The sequence below is a fragment of the Phyllopteryx taeniolatus genome, chromosome 4, assembly GCF_024500385.1.
Source record: "Phyllopteryx taeniolatus isolate TA_2022b chromosome 4, UOR_Ptae_1.2, whole genome shotgun sequence".
NCBI lineage: Eukaryota > Metazoa > Chordata > Actinopteri > Syngnathiformes > Syngnathidae > Phyllopteryx > Phyllopteryx taeniolatus.
In genome coordinates this window covers 22,747,988-22,761,720 of record NC_084505.1, presented here as the reverse complement: position 1 = coordinate 22,761,720, position 13,733 = coordinate 22,747,988, and the positions used below count along the sequence as shown (strand labels likewise).

Here is a 13,733-nt window from a genome sequence, read left to right as displayed (position 1 = left end):
GACCTTTTAGCAGAGATTAATGCCGACCAAACTTTTCGGGATTGTTAATGTTTTGTCAGAGCAAGTACCCTACTAATTTTTTGAAAGACAACACACCCAAGATTGCTGAGCTCAAAATTCTAACTCAATAAACCGGCTTTAATCTTATAGGACCCTTCAAGCGTAGCTCAAAGACAAGATTATCCATTTTAAACCAAACTCTTTGCGATTGTTATTGTTATGCCACAATAACCCTCTTCATGTTGAACATTGGCAAAGCCCAAAATTGTCTCAGTAGATCAAGAATTGCAATTAATATGGTGGCTTTGACCTCAATGATTCATTCAACCAGACATCAGAGGTAAACTTTTCGGGATTGTTATTGACCTTATCGGACCGTTCAATTGGAGAGCAAATTTTGATTTCCAGTTCTCCAGATCTACAGATTTCTAGCTATGATATATAAAAAAAATTATTAGCCCAAATACCGTAACTAAAAATTGCCCCAAAAAATAAATAATTTAGATATAAAAAAGATTGATAGCTATTACACCCGCCACTGAACTCAATGTTGAACCAAATGTTTTTTTTTTTTTTTACTTTTTAGGTATTGCTAATGTATGGTCAAAACAAGAACACAACAGTATATTCCAAATTCTGACAATAAAGATTCTACTTCTAACTAGTCAGTTTAACAGTTTAAAATGTTTACTTACAACATGGCCTTAAAGGTTTTATGACAACAAAAGAGACTATTTCTACTGCCATTATTTTTATTCAGCATCAACATGCGGCACATTCAATACGATGCCGCCCATGAATAAAGAGCGAGCGCCCTGTCTGCTTATTTACTATCTGCAGATTGAGCGTGGCACCGAGCGGCGATTTGGAGCCCGTGATTATCAGACCGCGCCGAGGTCATAAACGCTCGCCGTCCGAGAACCCTCCGAGACGCAAATCTCATCTCCAGACCGTCAACGACGTTTCGGTGGTGACAAAAACATGATTGCTCACATGCAATACGCCTCAGCTATCAAAAGCATTTTGGGTTTGTTTTTCACTCACTAGAATCAGTTGGGTTTGCTTCGACACTGGAATACAATCCCTGAAAATTTGAGCAAAATCGGCTGAGAATTACGACTGGTAGAGGTAACACGGTACACAATCTTAAATCAATTAAAAATCAAAAGGGTTCTCGTTCTTGCCGATAACAATTATGCTAGACTTGCTGTTTTTAAGCTGTTTCAGTCATGATTGGTAAAAAAAAACAAGAACACCGACTCATTTTTACCTCAGGTCTCAACTAATTCTTTCATCAAATGTCATTCATGATCAGTAGGTTTCTTGCCTGGATACGGACATTTAATCCCTACGAGTTTGAAGATTGTGACCGGTGGCCTCAGCTAGCTCTTAGCTTATCCGTAGAAAATCAATAGGGTTCTTGCTCATACAATGAACAGTAACTCTCAGATAGAGAGAGGAACACAAAGAAGTCTAGAGGAAAACAAGGAAGTTGAAAGGAACAAAAAGAAGTTGAACGGGGGAAACCAGGAAGTGGGGAGCAACACAAGGCTGAGAGGAACAGAAGCAAGTTTGAATATGATCAGCTTCGAATAGTAACTAAAATGACATTCAAATGTCACTCAAAATCAATAGGGGATCTTGCTTGGACACTGAACAAATAATCCCTATGAAATTGAAAGATGCTTCGCCGTGACTGGTAGAGGGATCACATCAAACGTGTACTCATTTGACATCAGCTAACTCAACACGTTCCGACAGTCAACATCAATAGAGTTCTTGCTCCTCAATAGAACATCAGTTTTGAATTCTAACAAGAGGGCGTGTTACGACAAAACCGACCTCATCAACCTTTGCTCAAATACCACTCAAGAGGTCAAAGGAAGACAAGAGAGAAGTCAAGAGGAACACAAATCATTTGATAGGAGCACAAGGAAGTTAAAAGCCACTCAAAGAAGTTGAAAAGAACACAAGGAACTTGAGAGGAGGACAAGAAACATGAAAAGGAAGTTGAGAGGGAAAACAAGGAAATCCAGAGGTAGTCGAGAGGAACACCAGGAAGTTGAGAGGATACCAAGGAAGGTGAGAGGAACACAAAAAAGTTGAGAGGATACCAAGGAAGGTGAGACGACACCAAGGAAGGTGAGAGGAACACAACAAAAGTTGAGAGGAAACCAAGGAAGGTGCGAGGACCACAAGGAAGGTGAGAGGAACAACAAGGAGGTTTGGAGGAAGACAAAGAAATGACGAGTGAGAACACTTTGTCCCAAACTTGAGTTCAGGAAACCACTGCGAGGCAAAGTCAACGGGAATGTCGGATTATCAACCCCACGCAGGGATTTGAGCCCAAAACGTGGAAGCGAGGACAAGCGCCGCCACACTCGCACTGAACTTGTCGGCGTTCGCTTGCTTTTGTCTACAAGCGGAATTATTCATCATAAAAGCTCCCCTCCAGTCGCCGGAATCATCCGAGATACAAAAAACAACGGGAGAAAAGTGACAAATATCAGCATTTTCCTCTTTCGTGTCCGCCCACACACAAGATGACGACAAGTTGTGTGTTTGTGTGTAGTCCTGAAGCCACAACACACTACACACAAAACGTGTCATGGATTCCCTGCAGACGGTTTTTAAACGAGGCGCCTCGAAACCTTGATTCTTCCCGCTGGCGACAACACACACAGACACACACACATTGTCGGGAAGATGACTTCGGGAATGTAGTTGGTTACAATTACAAGTCACCCTGCTGAAAATGTAATAGTAGTGGAACTATTGCAATGACTTTCTCAAAGTAATATAACTAATTGCATTTGATTGCATTTTGGTTCTTAATTTTGAACGAGTGATGAAATGTAAATAAATAACAAAAATGTGTTTGTTGCATTACATGTACAGCATGCAGAAAACATTATACCATGTTGACCTAATGACAAAGGTGCACAATTTCGGCAACATCGCTTCATATGACAACCCAGATAAGTGAATATTCAATTTTTTAAACATTCCAAATTATAAAGATGAAACTGTTCAAAAGTCAATGTTCTTTTATGTGTTCAAAAGTGTAACTATGAGTCTAACCTTTTCAAAATCTCAGGCAAACAACTAGATTACAACATAAGGTGGCACTTCGAGGTCATGTGTGGAAATACTATAATATATGTCATGTGTGAGACTTCAGCAGAATGGCACATGAGCAGAGAGAGCCAATCACAAGCGTTGGCTTTAGAAGGAGGAAGTGATATGGGGGGGGGGGAAATCCAAGCTTTTGCAGCTATTTTGCAAATGTAACGAACATTTTCATCATGGAAATGTCCAAAAGCAACTGCAATTTAATTGCGCATTTTCTCCCAGTAATGCAATGGATTACAATTACAGACATTTTGCAATGAAATTACCTAATCTAGTTTTACATACTTAGTTACACCCCAACACTGCACACACACACACACACAAACCCATAAAAACAACTCACACAATTTCATGCAAAAAAAATACAAAATTGTGTTTTGTACCTCTATTCAACTAAAATAAAGCCAAATTAAATAAATGAGCAATTCACCAAAATTACAATAAATGTGACAATGTAAAAAATGTTTCATATTCATTCATAATTTAGAGAATTATATATTAATAATAACAATAATACTTCAACCACTACTTCTAATATTATTAATAATAATAATACTATAATAGTCTAGTTAAATTCATTAAAAACTAATTTCAATTAAATGTTCAAATGAAAAAATACAAATATTTAATTTCTCATTTACCAATAAATAAATAAGGAATTTATTGAAATTAAAATTGTGTTTTCTTTTTTTATTCTAGTTTAAAAAAAAAAAAAAAAAAAAAAAACAACAACAAAAAAAAAAACTGAGGAGCCGAGCCCCATTAGGACCCAAATGTGTCAGCGCCATCTTCACCCTCCACCTTACCCCCCACCCCGCCGCCGTGACTCAGGGCCGCTCCTTGAGCGAAACAACTTCAACCGGCCAAACATGAAAAACTAAATCCAACAGTCATCAGTATACTGCACCTCGCCGCTCATGTGACAAGCATTGAGGAAGAGGAAGGTGCACGGTAGCCAATCAATCAAGTCAGTTGAGGGGGATGCACCCCCCCCCCCCCACTCCTTCAGCTGTCAGTCACAAGCCACGCACATGCATGTCACAGGTGCACATGCATTCCCGCATGCGCGCGCGCGCCCCGTCCTGACCAATGCCGCAATATGGAAATGCATGCATGTGTTTCTTCTTCTTTTTCCTTCTTCTTTCTTCGCGCGCATCTTCATCACGCACAAACATCCATGCAGACATCGACCACCTCCCCCGTCCACCGCACCGTTAAAGATCACCCCACACCACCACCAGCAGAAAAGCCCTGCACTGGTTCCGACCACCCAGTGAAGCAACACCACCCTCTCAAAGAAGTGGTCCGATCCACATCTGTGTGCATGCGCCTCATGATTGTGCAGTAAAAAAAAAAAAAAAAAAAAAAAGTGCAAAAATAATAATGATAACAACAATGTGACTTTTACCTCCTCCGGTGGAGGTTCCCGTGGGGTCCGTCGTGCGGTTCGGCTGCAGGCGGGCAGGGTAGGATCCACAACGGAGGATGAGGTTCGGTGCGTTCCAGCAGAGGAGGAAGGCGAGAGTGAAGGGAGAGGCGGCGTGCTGCTGGAGGGAGGATGGAGGGGGGTGGGTGGGGGTTAAGGATGGAGGGTGCTGGTGAATTGGGGCTAACAGCCTCTTGCCGAACTGGCATCAGTGATAGCGATACAGTCAAGAATTTGAGGGGAGGGGGGTTGGAGCTGGATCATTTCCGCTCGAAGCGTTTGGGGGGATGCTTGCATGTTTAAAAATCTTGGGGTAAGTATGCGAAACAAATATGTTATGATGATGATGATGATGAAAGTGAATGGTGTGGTTCAGTTAAAGCTTGTCTGGATTTTGTCTTTTAAAAAATCTAATTCATGCATTGTTCAAGTGAGGAATAAGGTTAAAAATGTGCAAAATGCATATCAAATTAAAAAACTATCCTAAAGTCCTAAAATTGAGGGAAAAAATATTTCCAGCATTATAATAGGTATCTTCATCCATTTTATTTATTTTAATATTTTCTAAAAAATAATAATAATGAATCCATTTTTATGGGTAGTGAAGCTATTCAAAAACTGTATGCGCTATCAAAAATAATAATATGTGAAAAGGGCAGAAATGAGGAAGAGGTGAGACCGGAAGGATAGAAATGAGACTGAAACAGGGAAGAAGTGATGGAACCGGGAAAGCAGGTACGACAGAAGGATGGAAACGACAACGAGGAAGAGTTAACTACAGAAGAAAAAGTGACAACTGACAGACGGAAACAAGAAAGCGGCGACGACAGAAGAATGGCAACAAGGAAAAGGTAGAAAGAAGGAAGAGGTGATGACAGAAAAATGGAAACCAGATGATGACGGAAGGAAGGAAATGAGGAAGACGTACAACAGAAGGATGGAACCAAGAAAGCGGTGACAGTGAAACGGTGGAAACGAGGAAGAGGATTGAAGAAGAAATTACTGAAGGAAGGAAATGAGGAAGAGGTGACAACAGAACAAGAGAAACAAGGACAGAAGGATGGAAATGATGAAAGGGTCATGAAGAAAGGATGAAAATGAGGAAGAGGTGACAATTAAATAGAAAGGAGAAGAAGTGACACCGGAAGGTTAGAAACAAGGAAGATGTGATGGCGAAGGATGGAAACAAGGAGGCGACGACGGAAGGACAGAAACGAGGAAGAGTTGACAACGCTCAACCAGAAATGACGTAGAGGTGAGAGTTTGACCCCGGTGTGACCTGTTGTTCGTGTTCATTTTGTTATGCCTCCCCCTAGTGGTGCTGCAGTCACTTCTGCCGTCTGATTGGCTCCCTAAAACTGGACTGAGGCCAACTTAGGTACTGTACTTGCATCCACCACACAGCTGATTGGCAACCCGAGCACGTACCCGACCGAGCACGTACACTCTCACGCACACACACACACACACACACACACACGCACAACGAGGAGGGCGATCCAACAGGGCATCGACGTCATTCATGACGATTCAGGATAAAGTCCAGCCATTTGCTGCTGTGCAGTTTGTGCATATTGCTAGAATTCCTTGCCCCCGCCCCACACACCCACACCCACACCCACACACACACACACCCACACACACACACACACACACCCCCACGGTGATGAAGAACCTCTGGCAAGCTGTCCGGGCTGCATCTTTTCATCCTCTTGAATTCTGTGCAAGAAGCTTTTAAAGAGCAACTTTGATGCAACACAATCACGCTTGTGGTGGTTGTTATGACGACATGGGCGGCACCTTTTCCTCGTTTGCATTTTGTAACTTCTTCCTCGTTTCTATTTCGTCGTCAACTCTTCCTCGCTTCCGTCCTTCTGTTGTAACCGCTTCACCAATTTTAGGTTTTCATTATCACCTCTTCCCCATTTTTATCCTTTCATCACCACCTCTTCCTCATTTCCATCCTTCTTTTGTAGTCTTCCTCATTTCTATCCTTTTCATCACCTCTTCCTCATTTTTATCTTTTTGCTATATCTCTTCCTTGCTTCCGTCCTTTTGTCATCACTTCTTCCTCGTTTCCATCCCCGTGTTGTAAAGTCTTCCTCATTTTTATTCTTTCATTTTCACCTCTTTCCTATCTTTTCCTCATCACTTCTACCTCATTTTTATCCTTTCGCTCTCATTTTATCCTTTGACCATCATCACCTCGTCCTCATTTTTATTTTTTCCACATGACCTCTTCCTCATTTGTATCCTTTCATCAGCGCCTCTTCTTTGTTTTTATCCTTTCATCACCTCTTCCTCATTTTTATTATTTCATCTTCACCTCTTCCTTGTTTTTATCCTGTCATCTTCAACTCTTCCTCATTTTTATCCTCTCATCATCACCTCTTCATTGTTATCCTTTTAATGTAACCCCTTGCTTGTTTGCATCTTTTTGTCATAACTTTGTTCTCCTTTCCATCCTTCTGTCATAACCACTTCCTCATTTTTATCCTTTCATCATCACCGCTTCCTTGTTTTTATCCTGTCATCATCTCTTCCTCATTTTTATCCTTTCTTCATCACCTCGTCATTTTTATCCTTTGAATGTAACCCCTTGCTTGTTTCTATCCTTTTGTCATCACTTTGTAAACATTTCCATCCTTCTGTCATAACCTCTTCCTCATTTTATTCTTCTTCCTCATCCCTCTCTTGTAACCTCTTCCTTGTTTTCATCCTTCTGTTGTTTCCACCCTCATGCCAACACCTCGTCCTCGTTTTTATCCTTTTATCATAACCTCTTACTTCCATCCATTCGCAATCACTGCTTCTTTATCCATCCATCATCACCTCTTCCTTGTTCCCATTTCGTCATCACTTCTTCCTCGTTTCCATACGTCCATCGTCACCACCTTGTTTCCATTTCGTCGTCAGCTCTTCCTGGTTGTTTCCACCCTTCTGTCATCATCTCTTTCTCATTTCTGTCTTTCAATTGTTCCCTTTTCCTCGTTTCTGATCTTCTGCTGTCCCCTCTTCTTGGTTTCCGCCATTCAGTTGTCGCCACTTCCTCTTTTTCTATCCTTTGTCATCACCTTTTCCTCGTTTCTATCCTTTCGTCATTGACACTTATTTCATTGTTCCCTCCTTTCTGCCGTCACCTCTTCTTCGTTTTAGGCTTTCTGGTACCAATCTTCCTGGTTTCCATCCTTCCGTTCTCACTCTTACTCATTTTTGGTATTCCGTCCCACCTCTTCCTTTTTTCCAATGTGCTGTTGTCACCTTTTCCTTATTTCCACACCAATGCTGCTTGCTAGTGCTTCTCCTGATCATATTTTTGCAATAACTCTCAAAGTCCATGAACCAAGGACAAAAAAAAATGAGAAACTTTGAAAAAAGAGAGAGAAACCAGATCCCTGTCATCTCCCCTGAAAAATCCCCTTTGTGATGTTTATTTCTTTTTTATTTTTTTCCCGCAGAGCTCCAGCTCTTAGACACGCTTCACAAAAAAACGGACTTGCAAGGACGAACTTCCACAGCGGCAAAGTCACGAAGAAGGAAAAACGCACACAGGATGTGAGAAGATAAGGAAAAGGGGCTGTAACACTGATTTTACGAGGAGGAGTAGAAAGAGGAGGAGTGATCATGATGATATCAGAATTACTATTCTATTATATAAACTTAATAATTCTAGTGAGTGAAGCAGTTTATGCCCTAAAACTGGTAAAAGAGCTCCAGCAGGATGACTGACCTTTTGTAGTGTGTTCGCCACTCAAATGACAAAAGGAATTTTTATCTGGGGGGGGGATTAGAAGTCCTATGTGTTGTACTAAGTTTCTAAAATGAGGAAGAGGTCATGACGGAAGGACAGACACAAGGAGGACTTGATGAAGAAAGGATGGAAATGAAGAAGAGGTGACAACGAAAGGACTGAAATGAGGAAGAGGGGATGACAGAGGAACAGAAACAAGGAAGAACTGACAAGTGAGGGATGAAATAAAGAAGAGGTGACGAAGTATAGCAACAAGGATGTCATTTCTTCACCATGTCCATCCTTGTCGTCATGTGACAGCGGAAGGATGGAAAGGAGGAAGCAGTGACGACAGAAGGACTAAAACGAGGAAGAGGTGACCATGGCGGAAAGGAAACACAAGAAGTGACGACAGAGCAAGGATGAAAATAAAGAAGAGGTGACAACGGCAGAGGAAGGATGAGGAAGAGGTGACGTCGAAAGGACAGACATGGGGAACAGGTGATGACAGAAGGATGGAAACGAGGAAGAGGTGACGATGAAAGGACAGAGGAGGAAGAGGTGAGAACCCAAGGACAGAAATGAGGAAGACGTGACGATGGAGGGATGGTGACAAGCAAGATGTGATGCCAGAAAGACAAAAGTGAGGAAAAGGTTACACAAAGGGACAGCAACGAGGAAGCGGTGATGACAGAAGGACAGAAAAGAGGAAGCTGTGACAACATAAGAATGGAAACGGGAATGAGGTGATGACTAAAGGATTTTTATCATCATTGATACAATATCAATGACACAGAGCAGAAAGTGGAGGAAAACCATTTTTGCTTCTGAAACAGAATTATGAAGAAAAATATTATTCGTCTCAATTTAATCCTCAGTGAGCCGAACCCCTTTTGTCAACAGCAAAGACAACGTTATCTTCAACAGCCTAGCCCAGCCGACTTTGGGCGAAAGGCGGACGACATCCTGAACTGGTCGCCAGTCAGTCGCATTATTAAATACAAATCATATATGGGTAGAAGCAAAATCATGCATTGTAAAAATGCATTGTGCATAGAAAGGTTTTCCAGAATTTCGAGGTCAACTTTGGGGGTGCGTAGTATACATGGGTGTGCATTATACATGAGAAATGACGGTATATGGTTCGAAAACATCAGAGACAAATTAGGGGCTCATCTGAAATGGCCTAAACTGGCACAGATTTCGACGCTGAGCAATGGAAGTCCACTCACCCACTGAGCCGCCTCGAAGTTTTTCTCCCCCCTGCAGTGCAATCAGAATTGGGGCGGGAAAGAGGCCATTTCGAGCTGCCGTTGAATAAAACGTTGATAGCATCCTCACACACACTTCAGTTTTGGAAAGAGTTGCTAAATTACAGTCAAAGACAGAAGTCGGCAATCCTACTAAACAAAAAAGACAACATAGTCTTCAACAAACCTAACATATATTGTCTACTTTCACGAACAGCAACGATTTCTTCCAGGTGTTTTTCGTACACCTCAAAGACTATTTACAACCGTCAACGATCGTATCAAGTGTTTTTTGCAAACAACAAAGACAACTTAGTCTTCCACAAATCAAACATACAAGTTTCATGAACAACAAGACCAATTTTGTGTCTTTCACAAACCTAATTCTGTTTCCGTCAACATCAAAGACAATTTTGAGTCGTTCAGTTTTGTTTTGTTTTTGTTTTTTTTGCCAATACCGGGAATCATTTTGTCTTTGAGTTTTCATCAACGTCAGACAGTTTGGCATTGAATGAGACAAACATACACATTTTTGTCAACATCAACCACATTTTTTCATCTTCTGCAAACTTGATGTGTGTTTTTGTAAACAACAAAGACAATTTAGAGGCGCTAATTAGCCGAACATACTTTTTCGTCAACATCAATGAGAACTGAGTCGTCAATGAATTTCGTCGACATCAAAGACAATTTAGTCTTCAATGAACCATGTTTTGCAAACATCAAAGCCAGTTTTGAGTCTTCGGTGAACCTGATGTATTTTTGTAAACAGACAAGTTAACGTTTGTGGCTTTTTTTAAACGTCAAAGACAATTTAGTCATTTTAGTCCATTTAGTCTTTTTAGTCAAATATTCTAATGTGTGTTTTTCACAAACCTCAGTGAAAATCGAGGTTCTTCAGTGAGCCTAACATATGAGTGTTCATCAACATCTAATACAATTTCATCTTCAATGACCCTAACGTGTTTTCGTCAACATCCAAGACACTTTAAGAGGGGAATCATTTCCAGGGATTTTTTTTTTTTTTTTTTTTTTAAAACACTTGACAGAATCTTGGCAGAGGTCTACGCGTGAATATTGCTCGCCTTTTTGCAAATTGGTAGTCGTCGTGTATGGCTTTTTAACAGCAAAACCCCAAACTTGTGCAGGGAAAAAAAGGCCCGATTGAAGTCGTCCCTGCTGGGAATTGTGGGTAAAGCCTTTTTTTTCCTCTTGCTCTCGTTCGCCATAATAATTAATATGCACGTGGAAATGCAGTTTAGTTATTTATAGTCACGGTCAGCTGCTTGCTGCTGGTTGGCAGGAGAATTGTCTTTGATGTTAACATATCATAACGATACGTGTGTACACTTAACGGTCACGTCATTAGGTACACGGTCTAATCGCATTCAATACTAGGTATGTATCAGAAATTACGCCAAAATTCCACTTGAATATTAAGTAGGATTTTCAACAAAAATCCCGTAAGATAACAAAAGCATGTGCTGCTATAAAAATGCATTACTCTGGTGCTGAATATGTCCTCTATAATAATCCGACACGTGTCTAGCTATTGAATTAATAACTCTAGTGCTGAATAGTTTGCATTATTTCCAACTAAGATCCTGTATATAAAACCTATATTTTTGCTTTGAAAATACATCGAACTCAGGAGTACTTTTGTTATAGATTAAGAACAAGTACCTGGATAAAGTAGAAATAATTAAGCGACGCCACATACGCACAGATTGTAATGTTTTGCTTGGTTTTGTATGCCTTACTAATGACAGATAAATACAAACAAATATATAAACAAACATATTTTATTGTTTTCTCTATTTTTAATGTAGCACGCGTTTTAGATTTCATACAGGATATTTGTAGGAAATTATACAAAATATTCAGTACTACATTTAAATTAGAGATTTAATTATGGTTATTACTAATTACACAATAACATTATTTTTATTTGCTGTCTAAAAGGATAAAGAGGGGCGCTACTGCGAGCAGTAAGTCCCCACGCTCTAAATTTGACACCTTAAGTCATGTCAAGGCCGGGAGGGTGGTGGACTGCTTAGCACATCCGCCTCACAGTTCTGGTTCTCACAGTTTATTAGCTCCTCTGCACATTCGACGTCAACGGGTCCTCCGCTAATCGCTACTCTTCCCCGGTCGCCGTCACTACACTTGCTACTGTACACACTCGCACCGGCGCGCACTCCTTCCTCATCCGCAGTCCCGCCGGACGACGCCTGCGCAGTCCCGTCTCACTCACACATCGACGCACACGCCCACACACACTGAGCTTGCTGTCACAATCACATACCCGTAACAGTATTTCGCCGTAAATTTCGACTTTAACGGTGAAATCCGACTTACGCCAGCGTAGTAACGGAACTCGTTCATAAATCGAGGACTTCCTGTACACAACAAATTGATGGATAACTAGTTTTAAAATCAGAAGCCAATAAAAAATGGTCAAATATTATTACATTTATTCCAAAAAGGTGATAGGAACATAAAAATGCTTGCAACATCTCAACATTATACAAGTAAAGACACCAATTTTGGTATTTTCACAAGAAACATTAAGTCGACATACATGATTTGCTGTTGTGGGCCGGATCTGGCCCCCGGGCCACCAGTTTGGTGTAACGTGCCTTGCGAGAATGAATAAAAATATGATATTTTGTGAACAAACACCTGCACGCACACACACACACACACATAATATGAGCACATACTGTACATCTGGGCTACGACAGCAGCAGCAACCATCAATCATCGCTCGCCAACACTTGCACCCCGCTGTCATCGTCCAATTACCAGTTGGCAAAGCCATGAATCAACCAATCAGCACGGGCCAGGGGGATGTCTAAATATTGCCCCGCTCTGGCTGACACGAAATAAGCTAGAAGGTTTTAAAAAAAAAAAAAAAAAAAGGCCCAGGTAGCAGCAATAAAGTTGGAAGTAGATTTATTATACTATTTGCCAAGGCAGCGTGTCACTTATCACCCTTCTGTTTGGCTACGTGAAAGGGCGTAGCTAGATAGAGAGCAGTGTGCTGATTGGTGGACAGAGAATCACTCACCCTATGATATCATTTCCAAAGAAGTCGAGGACTGGTGAAGATGGGGAGTTGTGAGGAGGTGGTGGGTGGGATGGACGAGGCGGGGGCGAGAGGGCGAAGAGGGAGGAATACGCGGAGACTCTCAAGCGCGGCTCTGGTTGTGGTTGTCATGGTAACAGCAGCAGCAAGGAGGCAAGCGCTGTCCTCGGCCTGATGATTGTCTGGATGCCCTGCGCCCGTGAGTGTGTGTGCGTGCGCATGTGTTTTTGTTGTAAAATAAATACATAAATATATGAATGATATTACTGCATTAATGTTGTAATACATAAATATAATACATGGTTATGTGCAAAACAAGCAACATTTGTCCATATCTTTTCTCTATATTAAAGCATTTAAGAAAATGTCGGTTTTCGACCATAGGAGTAGCATTCAATTTTGCACAATGTCTTACTCAATTTGTGAACACTGATTTTTAAAAAATAAAACAACTTTTTTTATTTTTTTAACAAATCGTGTTTGTTAACAGTATCTGTTATCATTTTGATACCAGGGTGGACTTCACTGTACTATGTATTCATGCTAGTGGCTTGAATTTAAAAAAAAATAATAATAATTTAAAGTGAAAAAATGGCTAACAATGGATCCAAACAAAGTGTCACATCAAAGCAACATGTCTGCCGTTGTCCGCTGTTGAATTTAAAGGAGGCCCAAAAAACAAAAGCCTTTAAAGCACTGGTGTCAAACTCAAGGCACGGGGAGCCAGATCCGGCCCGCCACATGATTTTATGTGGCCCGCAAAGGCAAATCATGTGTGTCAACTTCCATGATTCTTGTTCAAATCTGTACCAAAATTTCAAATTATCATCGATCATAAATGATAACGTTGAGATATTGCAAGCATTTTTGTGTTGCCTAACATTTAATAATAGTTGAAAACCCCATTCATGTTGGTTTCTGATTCCAAAACTAGTTTCTAAATTTCGTGTGTAAATATGATGAGACGATTAAAGATTTTTATGTTTTCACAGTCATAACGGCCCTTTGAGGGAAACCGTAACTACAATGTGGCTCGCGACAAAAATGAGTTTGACACCCCTGCTTTAAAGGGTCCCTAAGGAGAGAGAAGACAGTTACGGAGTCTTT

The 13,733-nt window shown here is 40.9% G+C and overlaps 1 protein-coding gene across 1 annotated transcript in view; it reads right to left on the bottom strand.

Moving 5' to 3' along the window:
• LOC133476808 (protein phosphatase 1 regulatory subunit 29-like) overlaps positions 1-9,661 on the bottom strand; it is a 121,507-nt gene extending 111,846 nt beyond the window's left edge. The window contains exons 1-2 of the mRNA XM_061770699.1: positions 9,521-9,661; positions 4,541-4,679 (exon numbers count right to left, since the gene is read on the bottom strand). The gene's annotated coding sequence lies outside the window, so the exon portion shown is untranslated. The remainder of the gene's footprint in view (positions 1-4,540; positions 4,680-9,520) is intronic.
• Between the last annotated feature and the right edge of the window lie 4,072 nt (positions 9,662-13,733).